The sequence below is a fragment of the Meleagris gallopavo genome, chromosome 2, assembly GCF_905368555.1.
Source record: "Meleagris gallopavo chromosome 2, MGAL_WU_HG_1.1, whole genome shotgun sequence".
Taxonomy (NCBI): Eukaryota; Metazoa; Chordata; class Aves; order Galliformes; family Phasianidae; genus Meleagris; species Meleagris gallopavo.
The window spans coordinates 99,206,300-99,234,105 of record NC_139405.1 but is presented as its reverse complement, the minus strand read 5'-3'; the positions used below and the strand labels follow the sequence as shown (position 1 = coordinate 99,234,105).

Below are 27,806 nucleotides of genomic sequence, written 5' to 3'. Positions count from 1 at the left end.
TTTGAATAATTTAAACATATTAGTACCAGTGACTTGCTGACAGTTCTATGGGGAGTGATTTAGTACCCACTGGTTCAGGTCATACATAGGAATAAACACAACTGTATCTATAATGACTTTGTAGAGTTCCTAGAAATGATCATTTAGCTTCAACCCCCTGCTATGTGCGGGGTCGTCAACCAACAGACCAGGCTGCCTAGAGCCACATCCAGCCTAGCCTTGAATGCCTCCAGGGATCGGGCATTTGTAGAGTTCCTAGAACTCTACAGTGACAAAAATCATTTTTTAATGAATGCATCAGTAAAAGGCTAGGTTAGAAAACAGTATTCATATGGTATTATGTAAAGAATTTAGCACTTGAAGATAGATAGACATCCTATAGACGTCCTGCCTCTCCGAACTCTACAGGTAGTTTTTACATTTTAAGAGGAGTAAATTACTAAGCATCTAAATAGAGTGTAATTAATTGCCTGGGTTTAATGGGCTAAGCAAACCATTCATAACCTGTATGGTCTTTATTCAGGCACCATATAACTCTCTTTACTTCACATCTTACAGTAGGTTTCTCTGGATTCTCGCTTTTCTTAAAGAATTGACTTCTGAAAATAGAAATGACATGAGATTGCTGCTAACCTCAGCCTCAGATAAGGTTTTTTGATTTGTTTTCAACTATGACATATGCTCATTTTGTCCTTGCTTTGCTCTCCAAAGCAGTTTATAAAACATGAAAAAAGGACTGCTTTGTATTGTATGGAAAATAACCGTGTTGTAAGGAAGAATACCAAGGCTGAAAAGCCTAAAATTAGACCTGCAAGCTTTGCTTTCATTGGCAGCAACGTGTATGGATCTGCATTGTCCCAATCCCACACTCTACCTCTTCTGTTCTTGCGAAATATACTTTCTGAAAAACACTGAAGTTTAAATTTAGCAAACTGATTCAAGGACTCTACTGACCCTGGCAACTGGTTATTTTGATCACATTCACCTTTAGGCTTTAATACAGAATGAGCAGATCAGCTTATTTCCAAAAGCAGGAAGGGAGAAGCAGTATTTGCATAACAAAAAGTCGAATATCTCAGCAATGGTGCCTGCAATGATCCTGTAATTTCCAGGTTGTTTTGTGTATTCCTCCTAAAAAACATCAAACGCAGATCTTATAGTTGGGTTTTTTTGTCCTGAAAGCAAGCTACTGAAAAGATAAGCACTATGGAAAGTGGCTGGCACTGGGTAACATGGGACTAACAGGGACAATTTAGTCATAACAGGTTAGCATCTACATTATACCCATTCTATTCTCAGCTACATCCATTCAATTCCCACTGTATTCAAGAGAGCGAATAAATAAAAGTAAATGTATCCAAAAGGTCAAACTTCATGGATTTTCAATGAAGAAAGCCACACAGAGGCTCAAGAGAAACCGATGCTAGCTACTGCATTAAAGATAATTCAAAGTGTTGTTATCGCAGTGTTTATTTTGAGTGTCTCCTCGTGGAATTTCAGGATAAAATACAAGATTGGCATTGAGCCTCAAGTGGGTACAGCCAGAGCTGTCCAATTCCAGCAGCCTATTGAGCCAAGCTGTCGGGATTCATTTCTTGGTTTATGGCTACAGCTCTCTCTGAAGTGCAGCGCTGTTAATGTCTGTAGAACATTGATACAGAAACAGCAAAACCGTCTCCAGCAGCTGGACACCTGCAGCGTGCACTGCTAGAGCACTTCTCAGATAACTAAAATACTTGAGATTATGTGACCAACAAACGCTACACCCAAGTCAGGGTATTACATACAAATGTAGGTAAGGCAGAAGTTATTTATCCATCAGAAAATGCTGATATGGGTCTCCAGTTGCAATAAAGGTCTTAGGCAATGAATCAGGTGGGGACTTCCTCTTGGGAAAGGGGAATTTATTCTAGCTTTCCTCAGTAAACAAGGAGCCAAAGAGGTTTTTTTGGAGTTAGGGTCAGTAGAAGTCTAGACGAAGCTAGTCCTGAGCTGCATTCAGCATTTCCCACTGGAAAATCTGCCCATAAAAAGTAATGTTTTCAAAGTAAGATAAAGAGTAACCTGAGAATACTGTTAATTTCATCACACCAATTTTGTCATCATTTTGTAATGTTTCCTACACCCTGGAAACTGTGTGGGCTGCCCTTCAAGCTCCACAGACTGAGCACTGAGCTCCACGGGTCACACGGTGGCATTTCAGACAACGCTCAGCTTTCGGAAAATGAATACAGGCTCATTGCATCACTGAGACAAAAAGGAGATATTAACCACCAAGCACCTCACGAATAGGTTGTTACAGCATGGGAATCCTGAGAAAGGTAAATACACCTTTCTCAAGCCCAGGAAGGTTTGTCTTTGTTCCAAGCCCAGGATGAGGTAATTTCTTCCTGGGGCAGCCTTTCATTTGTGCCTGATTAAGCCAGGTAATTACCTCCTGGATTTTGTGGGCAGGAATGCTCTGTGTAGTCAGCCCATTTAAGAAGTCCTGGTTTCAGTCTCACGCTTTGCTTTCTATTCTTCCATATACAGAGCTATCCCGGGCTCTCACTGTTTTGATAACTGCAGGCTTTCAAGTTTCTGTAGTTCTTCCAAATTCTTCTAATGATTCAATCACTACAGACATACCTATAATTGAATATTAGTTCAGACTAGAAGAGGCAGTGGATAAGAAATACAAAAGCTATTACGGAGAAATTCAAAGTAATAACACTCACGTTCCTTTCTTGTTCTTTAGAAAAGCACCTTGATAACACAGACAATTCTCTTCCAGAGAACTACAATTTTATGGACTAAGAGAATGTGTACATCTTTTCTGAGAAGCTTTTCACAAAGAACATCAGAAGCAGGAGAGCTCCTCTCTGTTATTCACTTCACTACAGAAAGCACATGAGGTTATCACCTGACACAAAACCAGAAGAAACCATCTGATCAGTTTTGAGAAAAATTTAGACAGGTTGAGGAAGCACCACTCTGGGGAGTGTATTTCAAAAATAACTTTCCTTTTGAACCACTGTTTCATCTGCACATTGCAGATGAAAGGGCTGTTTGCCATTTTCCACCAAGCATATTCTGCTTTTTCCGCTCCTTGAGGCTTGATTTTCTTCTGACCGAGTGGAAAGGAGATTTGGGGAAAACCCTGCAGGAATGGCACAGTTCAGGGAGCTGCCCTGCTGGTTACAATGCCAGCTGCCCAGAGGAGTGCTGACAGACATCGTCTCCTCCTGCTTATTCATTTCGCCCCAAGAACAAGCACAACTGCAGGGGCTCATTAGGGTACATGCTGTTGAAGTGCCTCAGGCAGAGAAATAAGCAAAAAATCAAGTGACCAAACCCCTTTAGTTCGCCATGGGATGTAGAGCTGTTCTAGCCCAAGCAAGGACCCTCTGCAGTTATAACATGCCTTTAAAAACCTTACTTACAGCTCTCAAGTTCCAGTGAATGGCCTGAAGCTACAGGAACAGAAAAGAACCATCAAACTCTTTTGCTGAAGAGCAACCAGGCTGTAAAGTCCTACTTTCAGAACATGCAGCTAACCTGGAGTTTGTTGTACAAGCCCCAGATTCTTGCTATGCTGAAAAAAAATTCGATACCCAACACTTAAACATGGCAGATTTTCATCTTTTGTCTTTTTCAATGTGTAGCTGGTTGACAGCACTTAATAACAACTTGATGGAGTCTGATGGAGTCAAATTGGCTTACAGCCAGCATGACTGGTGCTCAAACGACTTCACTTTCAAATGTTTTGCCATAATAATAGCTGGGCAGTAACTATCACCAACACAGCTGGCCAAAAAAAAATAGAGATTTTTCAAATAAGAGGCAGGAAACATACAACTTCTGGCCCGTTCCTCATAAAAGATGTACCTTCACTATTCTTCTGCTCTAATATTTAAAAGAATGTATTTTTACCTGGTCTCAGTCTTAACAGCGTCACACCCATTCCCCTCAGAAACAAACAAGCACACATAATGGCTGTTTCTGCCTACTCTTATTGTAGAGACAACTCTCAGGCACAACCCACGGATTAGCAGAATGTAACTGGTTATGCAGGTTTATTGCACTCTGCTGATAAATTTTTGCGTTCCCGTTTATCCACATCAAACTGATCTCTGGGCAATGCTTCACATTTCAAAGGGAAAAAGCCACAAAACCTGTCTAAAGCGGAGTGCAGCTATAAATTATAGGAGAGCTCTCCCATTTTATACTCTGCCATAAAGCACACAACTGAGGTCAGCTGCTGTTTCTTTACAAAGCTAACTGTTCAAATCCATATAAGAAACTGACCTGGGACTTCATTTTTTATCCCCACTTTGACAAGCATCTGTGCATGAGCAATTTTCATATATGTAGTGGAGTGCTGACACCTGCACTTTATTATTAAAAAAATAAAACCGAAAAAAATATGTCAAGGACTGTGGCTAAAGTGATAATTAAACCCGATACAATAATTGTGTATAAAGTGATGTAATTAATCCAGCGTAATTAAAACTCAGAGATAACAGAGATCTCTGCATCTCCTCGCTATCCAAGAGCCCAATCTCTGCTCTGTAATTCATGTTCTCATCAGCTCTAACCCAAGTGGATCCTTACTATTGCACCACTGCCCAACAGATCTCAGCCGCAAAAGCAGAGGTACCTGGGAAAAAATGGAAATACCTGCTGATTTCCACTTCATAGAAAATTAAACTGGTAGTAGCCTGGACAGGTAGTAGCCTGGTCATTTAAATTTAAGTAAAAAAAATAACACTTTTAGTTCATTGTTGCTTTAATTTTATTTCATGAACTACATACAGGCAGCACAGAAACTACTGGCTTCTGTAAAAATGCATCAAGGTAGCCAATATTTCTGAACTACACCAATTTAATTTCATGCTGAGTGCATCAGAGAGCCATGAGGAAAGATACGCCTCAGGAATGGGTCACAGGCAGACAACAGGTCTGTACTGGTCCCATTCCTTCATGGGCAGATGACTTCATAGGGATTTTAATCTGATATTAACCAGTTCTGCTGCTAGAAAGGGCTATACCCTCCAAAGAAACTTAACCAACTCTTTGTCCAAAGTCTCATGTACACCCAGGGATTTGTGTGGCTGGGACAGATCAGTGTAGAAACAGAAGTCCAATGGGACTCTGCTGCCATCCAAATTTCTAAGTCTGCATCATCATTCTTTTTAAACCGCAAACCTGATAACCCCATCAACAGCTCTTGTATGACAGCTCCTGCTGACGGATCCAGAAGCCAGACAATAATACAAGAACTACATCTGAGCTGTTTGGGCAACCCTTCTGAGAAGGAGTTGGTCCATTACTGATGTATAGGACAAACTTTTGTAGCTTCAGAAAAAAACTTACACACATGCCAACATTTTTCAATATGACTTGTAACAACTAGAAATAGGGGTTTTGAGGTGTTTTTTTTTTTTTCTCCTTTCAAATTAGCAGTGCAAACTGTGTTGTCCCAAGAGAAACTGCACTACAGCACTGCGATAAAGCAGACAATTCACTGCAAGATTCCAGGGTCTTGGATCCCATCCTCTGCCATTACTTTGCCAGAGGCTCTGGGCCAAGTCTCGTTACTGCCTCCTGCTTCATCATATAATGTGATGTGAATGAAAGCATTTCAAATTCTATAAATTTGCCAGTACTGTAGGTGTATTATCCCATCCAAAACTGACATCAGCAATAAAAAACTACATAGCACATAAAAACAAAATGCAAAACAATGAGCAACTTGTCATTTAGATTCTTCAAAATCAGAGCCCCAAACTAACAGCTTTTTACTGTGGAAAATCAAGATTTTAAAAAGCAGCAGTTTAATCACAAGACCAATGAATCATATGAGAGAACTCAGAAAGTGTTATGCGAACACTTCACATTTTACTTTTCAATCCTTCTCCCCGCTTAGTTTCATGTCCCAAATGCCTCCAAACGCACCCATCCCACTACGCCCGCACAGAACTCACTGCCAGGAGAAGCCAGCTCTGGGGGAGCTCCTCTGGTCACGCTTAGGACTTACTTGTAGGTGGCTGAAAACTATCCTGATTCCTCTTCTTCCTCGACAGCAACACTTAACACCCATCTCGAATATACAAAGTTATCACAGTTCATCTCAGTGAGATATCCTCTGAGCACCCAGATCAGTGGATGCTTTCGGTCTAGTGCAGTTCTGATAGAGCCTGGCCATCACTGCCTATGAAGAAGCAGTTCAGAGAAAAGCAGCAAGAATCGGCTGGATTTTCACCAAATTCAGTTTTTCCTGGTAATTCAAATTTTCTCAACACGTTTTTTTCTCACAGCATCTACAAAGTCATGAGAAGTGTTCAAACTGTTGTAGCTTCACATTTCAAATTAATCACCCCTTTTGTGAGAGGCTCTCCACGCCTCAGTCTTGCAGCTTCCCCTAGATACTGACACCTCTACACTCTGCTATCAACTAATGATATCCTATTCCCTTTCCTAAGTATCTGTGCTCACTTCCCTCCTCCTTACTGATTCATTTTCAACTCCATCTCCCTAGCACTGAAATCCTCACAGATCCCATCCTGCCTACATCTCTGGCATGATTCACAATCACACTTGCTCTTTTTCCCCAAATTTCATCTCCTTCAGGCTACCAGCTTGCTGAACACTTACACCTACATCTGTAGTCAACTCTGTGAGTATAAACCAATAGATTTCCCTGTGCATTTCAATCTGGTCACGTGCAGAAGTGTTTTAGTGGCTCAGGACATAATTTCTTCTATCTGGAGATTAGCTGACACCACTGATATATTGTAGTTAATCTTCAATAACACGTTCCTGTTGGCAATAGGACACTGAACTGAGAAGGAATGGGTAACACACATGTTGTTGTCCTGAACCCCATGTAATTTGTAGGGAAGAAGTAGAACTTTCAAAATATCTTACTCTCTTCTCTTCTGCCTAATCAGAAACATAAGGTATCCACTACAACTCAAGTCACAGTCAAACACAGTTATTTTTCACATATTTGAAACAGATGAAGTTGCAGGACATTTTTTTTCAATTGATTTTAAATTGTTTCACTAACATTAAAACAACAGCAAGAAAAGATGCTTGATGCTGAAAAACAAAATACTTTATTATTTTATGTTTACTGCAGATTCCTCATGCAACAATCCACACCCTTGTTGTTTCTCATTTATAGTTGCATATTACTACCCTACATTCAGTGAAAAATCTTTGAAGGAGGTTCTACAGCAATAGATCACATAGCAATTAAGTAAAAAAAAAAAAGTGTTGCCCAGCTCTTTCTTGTCTAAAAACAGCAGATGAACAGCATAGATGTTACAGCTTTAAATGATATGTACATCTGATTATTGATAACAACAGGAATTATATCTGAAGAATACGTTATGAAAATTTTATAATAATTCAGCAGCCTCCTACATCACATCTTCCTACCCTGTAATTAAACAACACAGAAAATAAAACAAAAGCATGTACAAACAGGCTCTGATGCCATGCACAGGACGTGACACCCCACTACAGAGATTTATCAGGAGTGACATATTGGACCTTGCACTAAGACATAGAGAGTTGCGGCACTGAAGCCTGTGATTCACTCGACAAAGCAGACAGGCACACAGCAGGAACACAGCTGTACTCAACATCTGCTCACATTGCACTGTGCCTTCTTAAAGACCTCTTTGAAAATATCAGTCTAGAGACATCTGGATGCAGACCCAGCTGTGCATAATGTCTTCTAGGGTCTGTCTGCACTGCAGTCCTGCTGGCTTTGGCACTGGGAGCAGCCCCGTCAGGGCAAAGCAGAGGGCAGTGTAGGCTGCAAAACCCCTTGAAGGACAGGCTGAAGAGGCTGAAGACCTGAGTACGTAAGCCGTGCTAAGCGCTGTACTGATGTGTCCGGCTTGCTGCAGGTACATCTAATACTGGAGTATGTCAGCATAGTTCATTCACAGCATGACTGCAGATTAAATGCACCTTAATAAGCTCTGAAGGATATGGACTCAGCCACTGCTATCAGACATGGATTGGTTCAATCTCCCTGTGAAGCCCCTGAATACGCATCTTATCTTTCTGCGCAGTGTAGTTACTACACCTCCTATATTTTGTTGAAATTTTAATGTAAATATTTAACGTTATAGGGCTGTAAAAACATACAGTTGCACTTCTTAGAACATCTACAAGGGCCAGATCGTTTTTTTACAAAGCTCACAAAATAACAGTAATAAAAAAAAAACACAGTTAAAATGCCCAAAATGGAGGAGGCATGCATCGTGATGAAGTGTGCACCGCCAGGCAGCGGGAAGGACTGGGAGCCTCTCAGCAAGCAGGGACTGATGGAGCAGAATTACCGCAGGGAGGAAGCAGAGCCAGAGAGAGAGGAAAAAAGGGGATCAGGGAAAGCTGAAGGATGAGATAAGGTAAGGCAGAGTTAGCACCTGCTGACACCTCAGGGTTACACTCTCACACAACAGAGAGGGAAGCCTGGATGAGTTATGTTCACCCTTTAACCATGCAGAAACTGATATCACTTATAGATCTGTGGTCCAGTAGCACCTATCTGTGGTAGGCACAGGAGACAAATAAAAATAATAATAACCCCTTCCAATTCTCCTATTTCCCTAGATAACAATTAAATTTAAAAATGTCATGGAGCTAAATAGCTAAGCATTTGCCTGATGTGTACCACAGCAAGAGACAGCTCTTGTAAATGTTTTGTTTTGTTTTTTAATTAAAAATGATAAAAGCTATCTTTAAGCTGACCTACTTACCATACCTGAGGAGGGATATGGAGCCTTGGCAGCTCCCTTAAACACAGTGGCATTTCAGTCACACAGCTGTGTCATCAGAAGATCACTGACAGGCAGGCATATCTTATCTACTTGTACAGGAAAAACAGTTTGTGACTCCTTGACCCTCTTCTGTTAAGGGTGCATAAATCGGAGCTTTAACAAGGTAAAACATATAATTGTCTGATTTCAAATCCAAAAGCATGCTAACCTTTTGTACGTTCTCATGCCTGCTGGAGCACGCTGCTGAGCACCCTCTGCCCTTATAAGGTGAGCAGTGTGATCAGATACACGGCTACTTATCCGTCAGACAGATGCAAAAAATAGAAGTGAAAAATGCAAGTCAAAATTAGTTAAGAGTTTATTTGAAGATACAGTTCTGTTGTATAAACCAGCTGGATTTGCAAAAATCATCAGTATGATTTGATGTCTTACTAATCAAACAAAAACTCCTTCACAGACTGCTGCATTTTCAAACTGAAATCTTTATCCTCTTCAGGATAGGTATTCCAAGATGTCCAGTGTCCTGAATGTCAGCACTTACTTGTATCATTTGGAAAAAAATAAGTACATTTAAAATGAAAAACAACGGCCTCCAAAAGTATAGTGTATGTTCTGTTGTAAAGAAAGTCTGTCAGTTATGGTGATGTCAGTTGGATATGTGCTGGACATTAGCAATATTGACACAAATAAGTTTTTGCAGCATTATCCATTACACAAGCAGATTTTATTTACAGTGCCAAAGCCTTGTAAAAATGTTTATTTTTATTAACTTTTTTAATAACCATTTTTTATGTGTGCCAAATTCTATTAAAAAGCAAGAACGTTTTAATTCAAACTGCTAATATCCACAATTTCATCCTCTAAGAGTCTCCAGTTACTTTATATTTCTAAATATAGCTGATAAGAGTACGCAGAAATGTGCTGTATTCTACTAGCTTTTATAAACAAGATGTTCTAATTTTAGATGACTCCATTCTGAATAAAGTTTAATTAAATACACAGATATTCTGAAATGCAGTCCACTGAAAGGGTATTATTCAGCTCTCCTCAATGCCATTTAATTCCATTTCATGGCAAATGATTTAATATCTACTTTTGAGTAAAAATGTTCTCAAAGTGGAACACTAATCTTTTATTTAAAAGAAAGAGAAACCAAAAATCCAACGACAACAAAAAAATCCAACCCACAAACATTTCCAGTAACATAGTGCCTTTGTGGCATTATTTTTAGATGCTAAAATCAAGTCTCAGGTCCCGTACAGACACCTGGCTCAAGAGATGACCTATTTAAGTGATTGCCTTTCAGTTGCTTCAGGGAGGCACTGGCTCAAGAAATGGTAACAAAGTCCAGAGGTAAGATGCAAGGTGCACACCAAGGATAATTAGCTATTACAACTTAAGGGGAACCGTGATCATTTTTCATAATTTCATAAATCAATGACTGATTTATTTCCTCTCCCCCCCCCAAAAAAAAAAAAAAGAAAAAAAGAATGTGGATCATGACTAAGAGACTACACATGGATATCAGTGAGTCAGTGTTATGGGCTGTGCTGGACACTTGGTTACAATTTTCATTACTCCTTGCAGAGTTAAACACTCATGGACTCAAAACCTTTCATCTGTCTGAGCTTCATATTTAGCTCCAAGTTAAAATAGAAGCAATTTTCATCAAATGCTTTAGAGTCTTATATTTATTAGTCTAAAAGCTCTGTAAATTATCATCACAGCTTGTTTTCTTCCTGAGTATACATTTTTACTTCTACAGTGCTGGGAATATAGTCTTCATCAAAGTGAACAATCAAGGTAATCCCACTGATGGGTATTCAACTGTTTGATTCAACGCGTCAGGAGTTAAACAAAATTCCACTACTAAAGAAACAAAAAACAAAACAAAACAAAAAAAAACATTTGTGCCATTATTCCATTTGCGTTACCGCCACAGATCTCAGTTTGTAGGTGTTCTCATATTGAGAAGATCTGTTTGCAGACAGGAGAAATAGGTACACACATCCCATTAGGTAGACGACGCAGCAGAGCTGCACAGAACTGATGTTGTTCCAAAATCATCATCTTTTTGAAAGTAAATCAGCCATAAGTCAAAAGTGATTAAAAGTAATTTTCATTAACAAGTTTAGTATCTCATGTATATTACTCTAAAAGCTATAAATATCACTATTACAGCCTGGCTTTGTGTGTATTTTGTCCCCCATTCTGAAGCTGTGTAATATTGACCATATAGATATCCCTCATCAAATTGCTCTTTGATGATAAAGTTGTTTTAAAAGTCTTTATTTTCCTCATAGGAAAATATTTTTTGTAATTAAAAATCCACTTGATTGCTTATCAACTCTCACGACTTCTAAAATCAAAACACTGTTGACAAACTCTAGAACACGGCAAACTCTGCCTCTGTCAAAACACTGCAATTACGGCAATGATAATATAATCTGTTAAATTTGTACATTTCTGCACTTGAAAACCTGATTTAGAGGGGGTCTATTCAGGGCAGAAAATCTTCAGTATGATCTATCATACTTCTTCTTCCTCTGTTCTTGACACCAGAGTTTCAGAATGCATTTTTAGGTCAATGCGTTTATTATCCGACTCCAAATGAACACTTGTTAATTTCAATTAATGGTGCCTTTACAAGATCTTCTAGAAAATGTATTCTGTTCTTTACTCTCCTCAAGGAACTCATAATGAAGAAGAATAGTTTGATATTTTTATAAATACATCAGTGAAATTGAGTATTGAGACATTTGTATCTCTTCCTTCTCTTTCAGCTGTCTCCTTGAAACCACTTAGTTTTACACCTTTCAGCTACGATACCATCTCTAACAACCTGACTTTATTTTTTTTGTATGTGTGTATTATTGTCTGTTGGATCATATTCATAAAGATATATGGAAAAAAAAAAAAAGCAGAGATTCTGTAGGTAACATCCACGTAAGTTTAAAACACAAATTAAAAAATGCATCTTCTTTGCAACTTAAATAATAGCGTAAAAAGCCACATGGATTTGAAGCACTACCTGGAGATTATGTTTTTCACAGTAAGTATCCTTTCTATCGTGTTTCGTTATCTTTGAAAAGGATTATGGCTATCACCCTTACAGCATTAGTATAAAACTGAAAGGATGAGATATTTTTGATGAATAAAGACGGGAGCTGGAGCTAAAGCGAGAAAGCGCTTCAGCGTGATGGAGCACAGCTGGATCCCAGCATCCCACAGCACTGCACATGCTCACTGCCTTCCCTGCTCCTGCTGAGCTCTCGTAGCAGGCACTGCTCTGAGCAATGCCACGTACAGAAGTGATAAAGTCACAATTCTTCCCAAGGGCTAAGAAGAACGTTATTGGTAAAGGAAAGGGATCCAAAGATGCAAGCACTGCACATGAAGGGTGGAGAAGAAACAAAATTACACTCCAAGGGAAGGAAGAAAAAAAGGCAAAGGATGTATGGGACGGCAAGAGGCATGCAGACAGGGGTAATGGGGACCCATAAGAAAAAAATAACAGATTAAATGGTCTAGTTCGCTACAGTGAAGTCTGAACCACAATTAGGCATGAGGAATAATGCAGGAAGAACGCACAGTTGTTATCTATGAGTGTCTGACAAAACTGGAAGGGCACGATCCACAGGCAATCAAACTGCTCCGAAACAATCTTCCTTTTGGACCACTATTAAAAAACAAAGGGTGGGTACTACCCACACTAGGAAAACAATATACATTAAACAAGGAAGGGATAAAGACCAGTAGTGAAAATATTTTACATCAGAGACAAGATGGTTTTCTTGTGGTAAGTGCTATGTTTCCCATAGTATATATTTTAAAATCAAAAGTACCTATCACATTTTAAACCTTCTGACTGTAATTCCAACTAGTGCACACTGATGTTTAACTCACATTTAGAAGAGCCAGGATTATTTGCCCCAGAGACACAAACCTCTGGAAATCCAAGGGAATCTGCAGCATTTGTGGAACTGAACCCCTAAAGGAGTGCAAGGCTCAGATACAACACACAAAAATACGCAGGAATGCACGGTGCAGCCAGGCATAAAATTAGAATTCCAAAACTGAAAAACAAAACCAGAACAAACAGCTTGACAAGTAAACAATTTTGGGAGCTCCGTAGCAAAGCTCACCACGTTCGTGTGCCTGTTAAAAAGAATCTGCATTCTTAGATCTAGAACGTTCTCGCAGCTACATGGAGAGAAAGCAAGAAATGTCGGGAGGGCTACACCACTTCAACAGACTGAAAAGAGGAGAAGGAATGGTGATGCAGGAACACGGTATGGAGAGGTGCTGGAAGGTGGGGAGCCCGGCACAGCCCTGGCAGCGGGATGTCACACCTCCTACACCATGTGGTTCCTTTTCCCAGCAGCACCGAAGCCAGCTTTGTCGCACCGCTGTCATCCCATGCAGGCAGCAAAATTGCTGCCAGCAGATCCTGCCCTACCCTATCCCAGCCCATTGAGACTTTGCCTTACCCTTCTGTCCCGACTACAATTTTCCTTTTGGTTGGTACCACAGTGTGACACCAACTGTGATTCTTCTCATGTACCAGGGAAATGTGACGGCTCTGGCATCTGCTCTGCAGTTGTGAGGTTACATAAAGCTATGCCCGCCTCAGACAGGTGTTGCTCAACACTACTGCTGATGCGACGTCAGCTCGGCGTTCCAGAACACCGGGTACTTCTAAAAACAAGTCAAAATTCAGCGGTGGGATTTTACGTACAGTGTGTCTGTGTGGGGCAGGAAGACAGCAGCCTGATTAAACACCGCAGTTCTATGCCACAGAAGTTTGTGATTCGATTCCTTTTCGAGTCCAATAGGATAAGGATTCAGTCCTTAATTAAAAGGCAGGAATAACACATAATGAAGATTAAGAATGTTTCCTTATTTTTCCCTCACAGCAACATTAGCCCAGACCACTTCGTGCTTTGTTTGAATGGAGAAGCAAAATGTAATTAAAGTTTTAATTAAAATTGATTGTGGTCCACAAAACTGAAATGGATAGTGCCGTGCTAACCTCATACTGGAAAACTTTCCAAGTAAATGAATGCTGTCAAATGAACTGTGTTCTTTAACCAAAAAAAGAGCATTCAGACAGGAATAAGGGCAGTAGTGAAAACTAGTGAATCTGAAGATGTGCCATAGAAACAAGCAGTGCATTCTGAAAGAGTCAGTGCGTACACATCTCACAGAGACCGAGCTTCTTCACGTTCTCATTTTCCTCCGCATGTGAGGATTCTGTTCATCAGCCCTGGCTTAATAAATACGTGTGTCTTTCTCCTCTTCGTAAGAGGTGGTGAGATCTCTGTGAGCTCAACTTTCCGATATATGAAGGACGAGAATGCCTATCTGCAAAAACACTCACTCTAAAATGTCACTAAAAATATTTTGCCGGCGGAATTATTGGCAAAAGCAGCTGCATCTCTTAAGCACATCTGCTACGTTAACATCTTCAGTGCAGAATTTATTCATATATTTGCACTCGGCTAATTGTGAGTAATCACGTTTCAGTAGTGATGAAAAGGGCAGGTTTGTGAGATGCCCTTTCTTTGAGAGGTGGGAAGCCCGGTGTTGTGGGCAGCAGTGCTCCGCTACCCGCCGGTACGTTTGTACCCGCCGGTACCTGGTATACCTACCGGTGCCCAGGCTCGAGCTCGTTCTCCCTGCCGTGGAAAGGCACCGAGCCCCGTCCCGGCTCCACAAAGCCTCCACGGGACTCCTCTGGGGGGGGCTGCAGTTGCATAAGATCGCGCTGCCCTCCCATAGAAATACCCATCCCCAAGGCGGGGGGGGCAGAGCGCCGAGCTCAGGATGGGGGAAAGGAGAAGAGAGACGGGGAGGAGGGGAGGGGGACACTCCGGCCGAGGGTGGGGATGTGGTGGTGGGTACATCCCGCACGGAGGGGGATGCGGTGGTCTGGGGACACCCTCTGCGCTAAGCGGCGGGGAGGGCTGGGGGAGCCCCGCACAGAGGGGACACGGCAGCCTCGCAGAGAGCGACGGGAGGGAAAGCAGCGCTTGGGGGATGGAGGGGGGCTTCCAGCCGTCGCCACCGGAGCGCCCGCATCACACCGCACCGCACGGCGCACCGGCCCGGGCACACGGCCCCGTCCCCGCCGCAGCGCAACGCCGTGCCCTGCCCGCTCCCCGCGGCCGCCCCCGAGCGCTGCCCCCGGCCCCGCTCCCCCACCGCCCGCGCTCGCCCCGTAGAGCCCCGCGTCGGGCTGCGCGCCTCGCACCCCCCTCACCGCCCTCCGAAGCCGCTCACGCCGTGCCTCAGCCCGGGCTCCTTTGTTGTGGGCGCTGGAACTGGAAAACCTCTCGCCCCGCGCCTCCTCCTTCCTCGCCTTCCTTCTCCTCCTCCTCCTCCTTCTCCTCCTCCTCCTCCTCCTCACGCCTTCGGGTGGGAAATGCCCGGGACCGCGGAGCACCGCTGTCCCCACCCACCTCCGGCCCCAACACCCGAGCGCGTTCAGGAGCAATCGAAACGATAAGAATAAAATCCTCTGACGGATGGTGCGAGCTCCGCGATCGCGAGGGTCGGGAGCGCTCCCTCCTCCCCGCCGGCGCGGTGACCTTGCGGGCTGCTCCGCTCCCCGCACTCCTTCACCGTGGGTTTTCTCTTTTTATTATTTGTTTCTTTTTCACTGGGAACTGAACGAGCGCTTCGCTCCCTCGGAACGCACCGCTCGGGTAGCTCCGCGCCCGCCGCACCTCGCACCCTCGGGGCGCAGCATCGCCAACGCGACCCCCTCCGTCCCGCGTCCCGCATCCCGCCCGCACCGCTGCCCCGGCCCGCGGTCCCCGGACGCACTTACAGACGGCGCTGGGAGCGGTCGGCGGTGCGGAGGAGGGCGCTGGAGCCGCGGGGTCCCGCCGGGGTGCTGGGGCCGGAGGGACGGCGCCTCGCTGCGCGCCCGCCCGCACCGCTCGCGCCGCAGCTCAGTGCGCGCCCCCGCGCCGCCCGCCCGCCCCGCACTGCAGACCGCCGCCGCCCCGCGCCGGCCCCGCGCACGCGCCGCCCGCGAGCATGCGCGCGGCCGCCGCGGGCGGGAGGGAAAGGGAGAGCGCGCGGAAGGCGCGGCCCCGCGGTGTGGTGTGGGGGCGACGGGAAGGGGGCCGGCATCCCGAGGGGCCGCCTCTGGTACCCTCGCAGGGCAGCGCTGGTATCAGCGTTACGAGCACCTGCTGTCTCACAGACCGACGCGGGTGCACGAGGTCTGTCCCACTGACGGGGTAAAATGGCCCCTTAAGAGCCTCCAGCCGTCTCGTCCCCAGCCTTCAGGTTGTTCCCGATAGTCCCCGGTGTGCTGTGGCCAAATGCGGGCTTCTTTGGGAGGCTTGATGTGTGTGTGTGCCTTCTGCCATGTGCTGCACCGCCACCGGCAGCTGTCCCCTCATGGCTGGAGCCCCTCTACCTGGCGCACACGTGTGAGGACACAGCTCGTGCTACAGGCTGTGCTCTGACCAATGGATCCTGTGCCCGGCGCCGCTGCGGCCGTCGTGCACACATGGAGGCACCATCTTGCATTACAGTCAGCGCTTTCAGCCATGGCTCTTTTCCACAAGCCTCTTAAAATAGCGTTGAAGTTAATGTTAGATATTTAGACTGGTCTAATGTTGCTCAGCCCTTTGATATAAAACCCAACCGATCTTGCCCTGTGATATGCAGCCCCACTGATCTTGCCCTTCGATATAAAACCCAGCTCATCTAGCCTTTCCCTTGCTGTCACTACTGCTATAATAGTGATAGTAAGCCTTAATAACATTGTACAACATATAACCTATTGCTAGGCCCTCTCCGTGTCAAAGCTATACGTAAATATTTACTTTTACGCACTGTGAGTTCTGCTACTGACTGTTTACAGTACGTAAATTAAGTATATTTAGCGTGTCCAAAGAGTAATGCTAAACGAAGCAGATGTATACAGCAAAGAAATGAAATGAAGGCAAAATAATGGTGTATATTAAGAAAAGGAGCAAATCATGCGCAATTTTATTATGGTACTCATTATTTCAGGAAAAAAATAATCATGAATATGCATGACACATGATAGATGGTAACAAAATTTGGTTTAATGGTGAAATGCTCAATTCAATTACAACACAAAGTGATGTGTTAGGTTTTGTACAAATGCACAGGAAGACAGTATTTTTACTTTGCTAATAAAGATAACTGAATTTGTAAGCTATTCTTCTCCGATAAGGAAAAATTACTAACTCGTTGTGCAATGAGACAATAACAGGCTCCTCAGGGCAGTGCTCTTGGCACTGAGCTTGCCAGAGTTCAAGAAGTGTCTGGATAATGCTGTCAGAAATAGGGTCCAATTTTTGAGTGGTCCTGTGTGGATCCAGGAGTTGGACTCAATGGGAATTGGAACTAATGAGTCCCTTCCAACTTGGGATTTTCTATGACTCCAACTTTAAGTTTGTATATATTTTTTTAAATTTTCCAAAGTATTTCTTTTCCTCAGTTCCTCTTTCAGTTTTCTGCATATGCAAAAATGCAGCCTGAAAATGCTAAAAATTGAGATTGCATCCAAGCATACAGTTAGGAAGTGATGCACCTCACCAACTATTTGAAATTCCTGCTTTATTTGATCTTGATTAATTTAAATTGTTTAGTGCCATCTCCATATTTACTACCTCATTGCTTGCTCTGCCTGCCAGATCATTAATAATCATCTTTAGCATAATGAAAGATAGGGTGCTGTGGCATCTGCTTGCTATGTTTTAACCACTTTGTTCCCACATATTTTCAGTCTCTTATTCCATTCTTTGTGTGGTTGCCTCTTGCCATCACAGTACCATCTCTCCTGCGTGACCTGTTCTGGTTGTGCCCATACTGCAGTGACTGCATGACTTCAGCCCATCTTCTAATAAATCTTCTGCTCTCTGAAGCTCAGAGAGCTCTCTGCTGGCTGCAGGACTGGGTATTTCCTTCATATCTCAGGTGATTTTACTGCTGTTTCATTCTTTCACAGCTACCGAGGTGGCAATATCTCAGCTAGCTGAAAGCTAGCTTGGGGTTGTCTGCTGCATGACTGTCACCTATACATGACATGTCTGTCAGTATCGTTGAGGGGCATGTATTTCAAGGAGATGCTGAGCATTTGCTTCCCCCCAAAGAGAGAAGCGTAGGCTTTATTTTTAAACATTAGAGATAAAGCACCTATAAATAAAACTTTTCTCATGTGGCTTTTTCTTTTTTCCATGGCATTCAGTGGAAAAAATTCCACCTACTATGAAAAAGTGTAGTTCAAGCAGATGATAGTATGTAGTGAGTTTTCATGTATGATTTTTGTTATCTACATTTTGATATTTGTTCATAAATTCAGGTTACTTATATTTTCAAGTGCATTTGAAATCATGGTACATGGTTTGAGAAACATGTAAGCTATTAATAATTCTAGAAGACTTTATTTTGTGTTTTTATGTACTGCACCGCAGTAACAATGCAGCACACAAGCCTATTCAGAAATTAAATGTAAATAAAAACTCCTTGCATTACTGCTCAGTCTAAAATATCCATGAAAATGCTTCATTTCGACATAAGTCAGCAATGTAATAAATGTTGCCTAATAAGCCATACGTGGGGTTATCATTCAAAAGGAAATAATGGCACTGCCGGCATTCATGCTATTTATGATACGTCTCACACTGTGCTGTCTTGTACCTTATGCAGTTACTGAAGGCTTTTGTTAGCTGGGTGTGAAATTTTACTAGTTCAGACCATTGGCATTTTCAGTCACTTCACATTCATTTTTAATCTATGTAAATGATAATATTGTATGTTAGTCTGCAGAGAATTAGATCATCTTGCTTGTTTATCATATAGATAATTGTAGGATTTTTCATTTTCTTGCTATTCAGTTCTTTGGATTTAGCAAATGAAACTAATTGTTGCCATTTAGCAACTTTAAATTTGTTTTGAAGCTAAAGAGCAGATTGCTCATAATGGAGCTACAGCAATTTCAACAAAGTCAGGATCTGACCCAAAATTTTCTACTTTATGTGTATCAGAGTTTATTTTAGCATAACACTGAATAGTATAAATGTAATAATTCTTAGCATACAAATGAATAGCATGCATGTCTAGGTGTATTCTCCTTTTACAGCCTCTGATGGCTTACAGGGGTTTCCTTTAAGCTTTCAGCACTGAATGCTGAACAGTGTGCCTATGCCTTTGAAAGAAGCCAAGTGATGCTCTGTACTTCTGCTCTTATCAAGGGAGGTAGGCATCTCCAGAGGGAAATTCAAAATCTAATGAAATTGAGGATCTTCTCCTATTTTCTCTCCCTTCCTCGCTTTAGAGAATTCACTATTAAAAGGCACAGCGTTCTCTGAGAGAAGTCACTATCTTGCCAGGTGGCTTACTGGTAATAAGATTATGGTTTTTTTTTTTCTTTTTGCATGCCCTCCTATTTTAGAAAAACCAATCTAATTGCAGAATACCATTTCAGAGTTTGCATTTTCTCTTCCCCTCTCATGCTGAATGCTTCCTAATGCTTGCTTACATAGTTGCTGATTGTTATATGGTTCTTTGATTAGTGACATCTATGTATTGTACATATCAACTGCAGAATAACTGCAATGAGAAATAATTTGAGTGTATCTACATCTATAACTGTAGACTTCTTATTCTGCCAGGCCTTTTGAAGGAGACATTTCCTTTCTCCTTTCTGTGCCCCCTTCGTGCCATTTCTGCACGCTGGAATCTACTTGTCTGTTACATAGGGAGCTGGAAGCAGCAATGCGGCTGCAGGGATTGGCAGAAGAGAGCTGCTTTATGATTAAATGAAGCTGCTGCAACACACTGCAGTTAGAAAAGGGTGAGATCCTTCGTACTCAATTGAAAACAGTGCTAGTGACCAAGATGATCAGTTTCAAAACAACTGTAGATTGATTGCCTTGTTTCTGTAATGTGCTACATGTATTTTATGTGTACGTAAGTTTATCTTTCACATTCATATCAGCCATTTTTTAATAATACCCCTAAGAAAATAGAATAAAATGTGCTTCACTAATAAGTACATTATTTTCTTCTGTATGAAATAAAATTATTTTACGTAGGTAGATAACTTTTTAATGTGCCAAACCAAATAATTCACAATTCATTCTTTTAATTAGTCAGATTATTTGTTAGTCCTCGTTTTCTCAGTCTCATGGAATGAAATGTGAAGAGATATCATTTATGTAACATCATCTCTGCTGTTATGTAATGTACTTACAACTGAGGAGTACATGCAATGCCTAACTTTAGATACCTGAATTTGATAGCTAAGTTAATTTCCTATTTCCTTGCATTGCTTCTGGTATCAGTGGAAATAAAAAAGCACTGAAAGAGTAAATCAGACCAGAAATCTGGCTACTGGGAGTGAAGAAAAAATATACTTAAATTGAGGCATGTAAATAAAGTGCCTAAAGCTAAATGGCATGAGCCCAGGCTTTACACCAGTAAACTGTTTCCTACAGAAGCTCTGGTTGTTCTTCTCAAGTGAGCATTTGCTCAAGCGGAAATAAAAGGTTGACATTTTGGACCTGAGTAGTGTAAGCTTCAAGTAAATAATGATTGTTTAGAAGGATAGGAATGACAAAACTTAGAAGCATTTCATTTTCTACAAATGTCCTAAACATAGCATCGTGCTTCCTTTGCCATTTAGCTCAGGGCAGAACTCCTGCATATACAAAACAATTCCCATGAAGTCCAATTGGTCACGTAGTTTTGAGATGTTGCAAGAGGGCATTGGTTGTTTATTTGATCCACGAGTGATTGTCTTTAGCTAAAGTACTGCAATAGTGACATGTAAAAAGTTGGAGTACAGGCTGTGGAGTTACTGCAAATAGTAAAAGTAAAGGCACATATTTCAGATAAATTATCATACTAATAATAAAATACCTTGTTATACCAACTCATAAAAAAAAAAAAAAAACAACTTCTTTTAGGGTTTCTTGAGGGAGGAGTGGGGAAGAACTAGTATGCTTGTATTTTTGTCATTATTTTTATTATTACTGTTTGTCATGCAGTTAAATAGTAGTAGTAATACATTTCTAAATTGCATTGTGTATACATTTTCTAGTAAAAAATAGGAGGGGAGCATAGTGGAGTGAAAATGTGCTTGGATCTTTCTTTGTATACTATTTATAAATGAAAAAAAATCTTTTAAAATTTGTCCTCTTATAATTCAATTTCACTGTGAGACACAGTGATTTCTCATAGCAGTGTTTGTTTTGGAACTAATACTTTTACATTTAATTTGAGAATCAGCACTTCTGGATCGCAGTCACAAAATCAGGACGTGCTGCTAGGAGTGGTGATGCATCTCAGAAAGCAGGCTGCAGGACATCAGATTTGTTCAGTAGCACCAGACAGGGGTGCTCATTAGATTAAAAAGAAGTTAAAAAAAATATTGAAAAAAATATTTCACAATTTGATCTGTAATTAAATCTTTCCATCTGTAATACTAGGTCTAATTTTTCTATATCTCTTAAGCCATTAATTAAGTACCTTTCTTATTGCCAACATCTGTGTTTGTCAAAATCACGCTGCTGCTTTTCTCTTCAAAATACATCTCATAGCACATTCAGCAGTGAGAAATACAGTGCTACACTCAAGGTAATCTGTGCAATATTGGTGTATAAAACTGAAGTAAATTTAAAGTACAAATTTGGAAATAATTAAATTACATAATATAAAGATACACGTAAAGCTTAAACTGATGCTTAATACTGAACTGGCTACTGCTTTTCAGTCTTCTTTGATAAAAATGTAAAACATTTTTTAAGCTTGTAAATAGGTGTTCTTCAGCACATCCCATTGCCATGTGTGCTTGCTGCAGAACTCAGGAGTCTTCCTCCAAAGTCAAACGCTGGAGAACACCTGAGTTTTTGCTGATGGATCATTATATCGGATGAGAAAGAATGAAGAGGGAAAGAGGAAGAGAGGCGATCTTCTCAGCTCCTAAGAACTCAAAACCCCTTCATCAGCCCAGAAAGCCAACCATATCTTGGGCTGCATCAAAAGAAGTGTGGCCAGCAGCTGAAGGGAGGTGATCCTGCCCCTCTATTCTGTGCTGGTGAGGTCTCACCTGGAGTACTGTGTCCAGATGTGGAGCCCTCAGTACAGGAGAGACATAGACCTGTTGGAATGCATCCAGAGAAGAGGCAAAGAAATGATCCAAGGAATGGAACACCTCTCCTCTGAGGACAGGCTGAGAGAGCCACGGCTGTTCAGCCTGGAGAAGAGAAGGCTGCGAGATGACCTGATAGCAACCTTCCAATATCTGAAGGAGAGCTACAGGGAAAAAGAGGGCAGACTCCTTAGACCCTGCTGCGGTGATAGAACAAGGGGAAATGGTTTCAAGCTTAAAGAAAGGAAATTTAGGTTAGATATAAGGAAAAAAAAAATGTTTGTCATGCAGTGAAGTAGTAGCAATACATTTCTAAACCCTTTTACAGTGAGGGTAGCAAACCACTGGCACGGGTAACCCAGAGATGTGGTTGATACCCCATCCCTGGAGACTTTCAAGGCCAGGATCAAGCCCTGAGCAACCTGATCTAGCTGTAAATGTCCCTGTTCATTGCAGAAGAGTTGGACTAGATGACCTTTAAAGGTCCTTTGCAACTTTAAAGATTCTATGATTCCATGATCTCTGAGAACCATCTTAGATAGTATGACTGTACACCAAATATTATTATCAAATGTTTCTGCTTCTCTGAGCCTTCCAAATAACTTCCACTCCCTTTTGAAGCCCTATGGTTAGTTCTTATCATTACATTTCCATCCATTCTGTCTTCCACCTCTGATCCCTGTGTAGCCGTCCCATGTCTCTACCTCATTTCTGGAGTTTCCCATATTCTCTGTCTCATTGAGTTCCTTGGTTTATCTCGGACACAAGCCTCAAGTGGCTGTTGTTTTTGATAAAGATTTGTACCAAAAAAAGGAAGAAAACAACTGTGTATGTATTATAAAGTTCAAAAGTGGCTTATTAGCTCATATCAGATTATTATTTTTTTTCTTTTTTACCTACTCTTGTGATTTGTTTAGTACTAATAGAAAAGCACCCGAAGCAAAACAGGGAACAGTATATTATTGCTGTCAGAAACAATTCATGCTGTAGCAATATAGAATTGAAACCAGAATACATCAAACAAATGAAGCAAATTCTTTGCAAAAATTGTCATCTGAAGCATTATAAGCATTTCTAGATGTAATCATTACACTGTAGTTGCCTGAGATATCTGTGGATCTGGAAATTAATGAAAAATATTTACGCATTATTATATGCTTTTGTTATGTTTATCCAATTTGGATGTAATGAGTGTTTTCTGCATGCACAGAATCCTGTTTTATTTTTAACAGAGATTTTTAATTATTTTAAACTGTTTGATAGATTGTTTCATCATATTGTAGTGTATACTGTGCAAGTAGCCTTCCTCCAGTTTTCCAAATCTTTACTGATCATAAGTTTTGTACTGCTTACTAATGAATGATACCTAAATTACTAGGCAGCATTCATTAAGTCATTCCCGGATGCTGTTTTGTTCAATAATGAGGACGTTAGTTTCTGTAATTTGGGAAGTGAACAAATCATGAGCTAAGTTGAAATTAACTTAAAATCAACTCGCTGCAAAAAATAAAAATGCCCCTGCTCATTATTGTATCACTACGGGCTGCTGCTAACTGGATGGTGTATTGTAAAATATAGCACTGTACCTCAGCATGAAGAGCAAAGAAATGAAAGTAGTGCTGTGTTGGATGAGTTTCAATAATCGCAGAAACTAATGGAGGCCTTAGACTAGATATTTTAAATCAGTATTTATAACACCTTTTCATCAGATTTAACGAGGTCTAGGGAAATGCTGACTATATTTTACTCCATGTAGTATTATTAGACCCCACAGTCCTGAATTTTTGAGCAGTAATTTGTCTCTCCAGATCAGAAGTGTTAGGTGAGTAGTTAAAAAATGCCTCTTAATGCACCTCATACATTGCCTTAGTTAATGATTTTTGAAAGAATTTTACAAGGAAAATGGTTTACTTTGAAGATTGTTTTAAGTCAAAAGAGATAATATTTTCCCAGTTAATAAAATAAAAAAAGAGCATAAATAGTTTTCAAGTAACTAAACTGGAACTGCGCAGGTCTGTGAATGCAGCAAACTTATTTAGACCACTTCCTTCCACCATACTGTTCTTTTTCATATGTTGTTAGACAAATATTCATCACAACCTGTACTCATACAATGGGATGAAGAGATAAGATCCTGTCTTCATATGTCTTCTGTACTTTATGAAAGTTCCAGAAGCTGATTACAGCATATAGAATCATAGAACCATAGAATTGCCAAGATTGGAAAGGACCTACAACATCATCCAGTCCAACCATCCATCTACCCCCAGTATTTCCCTACTAAACCATGTCCCTCACTACAACATCTAAATGTTTTTTGAGCACCTACAGGGATGGTGGCTCTCCCACCTCCCTGGGCAGCTCATTCTAGCACCTGACCACAATTTTGGAGAAGAAATTTTTCCGAACATCCAAACTGAATCTCCTCTGCCACAAGTTGAGGCCATTCCCTCTAGTCCTGTCACTAGTTACGTAGGAAAAGAGGCTGACCCCCACCTCTCCACAACAGTGTTTCAGGTAGTTACAGAGAGCAAGAAGGTCTGCACTGATCCTCCTCCAATCTAATCAGTCCCAGCTCTCTCAGCCGCTCCTCATCAGACCTGTGCTCCAGGCCCCTCCCCAGCTCTGTTGCTCTTCTCTGGGCATGCTTCAGGGCCTCTGTGTCTTCCTTGTTCTGAGGGGCCAAAAACTGAACACAGCACTCGAGGTGCAGCCTCACCAGAGCTGAGTACAGGGAAATGATCACCTCCTTGCTCCTGCTGGCAATACTATTTCTGATACAAACCAAGATGCCTTTGGCCTTCTTGGCTACCTGGGCACACTGCTGGCTTATGTTTAGCTGAACATCAACCAACACCCCCAGATCCATTTCTTCCACATAGGCTTTCAGCCACTCTGCCCCAAGCCTGTAGCGTTGCCTAGGGTTGTTGTGCAGGACTTGGCACGTGGTCTTGTTGAACTTCTTCCCATTGGCCTCAGCCGGGCTGTCCAGCCTGTCCAGATCCCTCAGTAGGGCCTTCCTACTCCCAGGGAGATCGACACTTACTTCCAACTTGGTGTCATCTGCAAACTTACTGAGGGTGCCCTCAGTGCCCTCAGCTGGGTCATCAATAAATATACTGAACAGGACAGATGCCTGTACCAACCCCTGGGGAGCACCACTTGTGACTGGTGTCCATGATTCCTGTCCTCTTAACTAACTGCCTTACATAGTGACAAACCTAAGGAGGGGGGCAGTTGCTATTTCTTGTGCCCTGAAGAGCTGCCCACTGATAAAAGCAGAGTGTATTCCACACTCTCTTTTCTGAATGAAGCAACTCCATCAGCATACGCAATCTAGAAAGTCAAGAGGTATACAAGATGCTTCAGTTTAAATACTTGCAAACATCAGCCTCATTGGAGATAATCTTTCCCTCTTCTGATCCCACTGAGTGTGCCTAGTGGAAAAGTGACAGATTTTATCAGGTTACAGCCAGTAAAATAATAGTGTTGGATAAAAGATGTGTCTGTGCTTCACAGTGCTACACCAGATGGAGACACTTAATTCTGAACAAGCTCACCGACATTCCGTCAGTAGGATAGTCATGCCAGTGTTATTTAGGATCCTGTTTTATTTATCCTTGGTGCAACTCCTTCCTGTATATGAACTGTTTAGAGTTCATAATGCTGCATTCTGCAATGCCATTTACTGCACAATCTTTTCTCTCATTTTTTCTCCATCTTTTTCTGTAATAACTGTATTGACATCTCTCATCATTAGCAAGCATAGACTAAAATTCCCTTGACTGAATTTTGACATTGGATAGCCCTCTATATTTGAATTAGCCACACTGTGCTACCAGTATTGTCTGCTGGAAGAAAAAGGCATTTTTATAATTTATCTTCTTCTGAACATCTAAGATTTGAGATTCAATATCAGCCTAGAAGTGCTTATTTTTTCCGCTGTCTGTAAAGGGAACCTTGAGTGGTTCCCTCAGTGCAGATGTCCTAAATTAGATTACAGGGAAAGCACCCTGTAGTTTTCAGACTGCTGAGAAATACCTCTAATTGTATAAATGGTAATACTGGTGGTCAAATCTGTGGGATCTACACTGTCGTCCCAGTTGCTTCACTGCCAATTTTGCATTAATTTAGATTCTATTTCCTCTTCTGCAGATATAATGTATTTCCTAAAACAGTCCATGCTCATTTGAGTCTGATAATCCATTAATCAGTACTCTGTTTTTCATAGTATCTTTTAGATAAGTTCGGTAAGAAATGGTTAAGAGGTCAATTGTAGATTCACCTCTTAGAGGTAAAGCATGTTGATTTTTCAGAAGTTCAGTGGAAGTAATTGTACCTAATTGAACTTTATTATAAAGAAATGATCATTAGTGTAAGTCAATTTGCATTCTCTGTAACTGGCTGCATTATCACCATATGGCAACACATCTTCTTTGTCTTAGAGACTTAGATGAATCAACATCTAGTTGAAAATATCCCATACTGGACATTTAACTTTTAAATTACAGTGGTTGGGTGATCATTAGCTACACAGTGAATGGTGCTACTGTTTAGAACTCATTTATTTCTTACTAAGAAGATTGCTTTTAAGCTTAATACTGTAAGGAAGCTGTTGTTCAGGTTTTGAAGTCCAGTTGTGTTCTAGATGCCTCATCTTTGCAAAACAGCTAGTGAGTTATGATTCTTTGCTCAAATGCTTTTATTAGAGTATTACAGAATGTTTTGTCCCACTTAATTTAATTTAATTTTGAATAATAGCATAATTCTTGACAAATAAATCTTATGGTCTGTCAGAGTTGTTTAAATGTAGGTAAGCATATACATAATTTGTGTGTGTATGCAACCACACACAAATACACACAGTGTTAAACATGCATTATTTATTTTATAATCTCATGTATCAGTTCTCCTGTTTGTAGATTTTTATAAATAACTCAGTATCTTCTTTGCTAAATTTGATTTATCCTTTTTTTTTTTTTTTTCCTTTGCTTATTGTTTCTTAGTTGGTTTTCAGGATGCTGTTGTTTTTTATTTCTATGTGTTCTTGTGCACACTATAATCTATTTTATATAAAAATGTGTTAAAGGACATAATTATGTTATATAGTAATGTACTTAATATTTTTAATAAAAAAATAAATAAACCTATATGTGTATATGTGGTATTTCTTTTATATGAGAATTATGTTTGTCAGTTTGCAAGATACTTTATGTAAAAGAAAAGCCCATGATTTCTAACAGGTCAGAGTTTGATAGCTGACCATGTTTAGGACTGACCTAGCAGAAGAGAGAAGCCATCTCATTTTGCAGCTGTTAAGCATGAAACTAAAGAAAAAGCTTTGTGTTTGTAAAGATTTTTGTCCCTATGGCTTTTATTGAACACAAATGTCTGATGCATATTCTTGAAAAGAGAACATTGAATTCTTCCTGGATTTATGAACCCTAAAGTCCTCGCTCATTTCCTTTTTCCTCCCTCATAATTTCCTTCTTTTTTTTTTTTTTTCTCTCCCCTAAGGCTGTGAAAATAATTTAAAAGGCAGATTTTGATCAAAATGATTAAATCATCTCTATTCATGTCACGAGTATTACCGAAATTCCATTTCTCTTTCAAAGTAGCAACATCTGAATATATGAGAATAGTTTTTAAAGAATAATAGCTGAATTTAAAAGCAAAATGCATATTAAATCAATACAGTCTTACAGTTATTTTAGCAAGCAGTATTGAAAGCATTTACCATTTGCTAGAATGACTCATTAGTTGACCTTCAGCTATACCAAATCACTACATATTTTAAAATACATAGTGATAAGTAATGAGGAACAGCCTATCTACCTGTATGCTATGCCTGTGTCCTGGGGCTTGCTGAAGACACATGCATT

The 27,806-nt window shown here is 41.0% G+C and overlaps 2 protein-coding genes across 6 annotated transcripts in view; both read right to left on the bottom strand.

Moving 5' to 3' along the window:
• VSNL1 (visinin like 1) overlaps positions 1–15,752 on the bottom strand; it is a 76,628-nt gene extending 60,876 nt beyond the window's left edge. The window contains exon 1 of one of the 5 annotated variants that reach the window (XM_085218065.1): positions 15,613–15,752. The gene's annotated coding sequence lies outside the window, so the exon portion shown is untranslated. Of the gene's footprint in view, positions 1–15,042; positions 15,218–15,612 lie in introns of those variants that run through there. The other 4 variants (XM_085218067.1, XM_085218064.1, XM_085218066.1 and 1 more) reach the window with 4 other exon arrangements.
• The window catches only part of KCNS3 (potassium voltage-gated channel modifier subfamily S member 3), a 444,844-nt gene that overhangs the window by 230,597 nt on the left and 186,441 nt on the right, over positions 1–27,806 (bottom strand). The window lies entirely within an intron of this gene.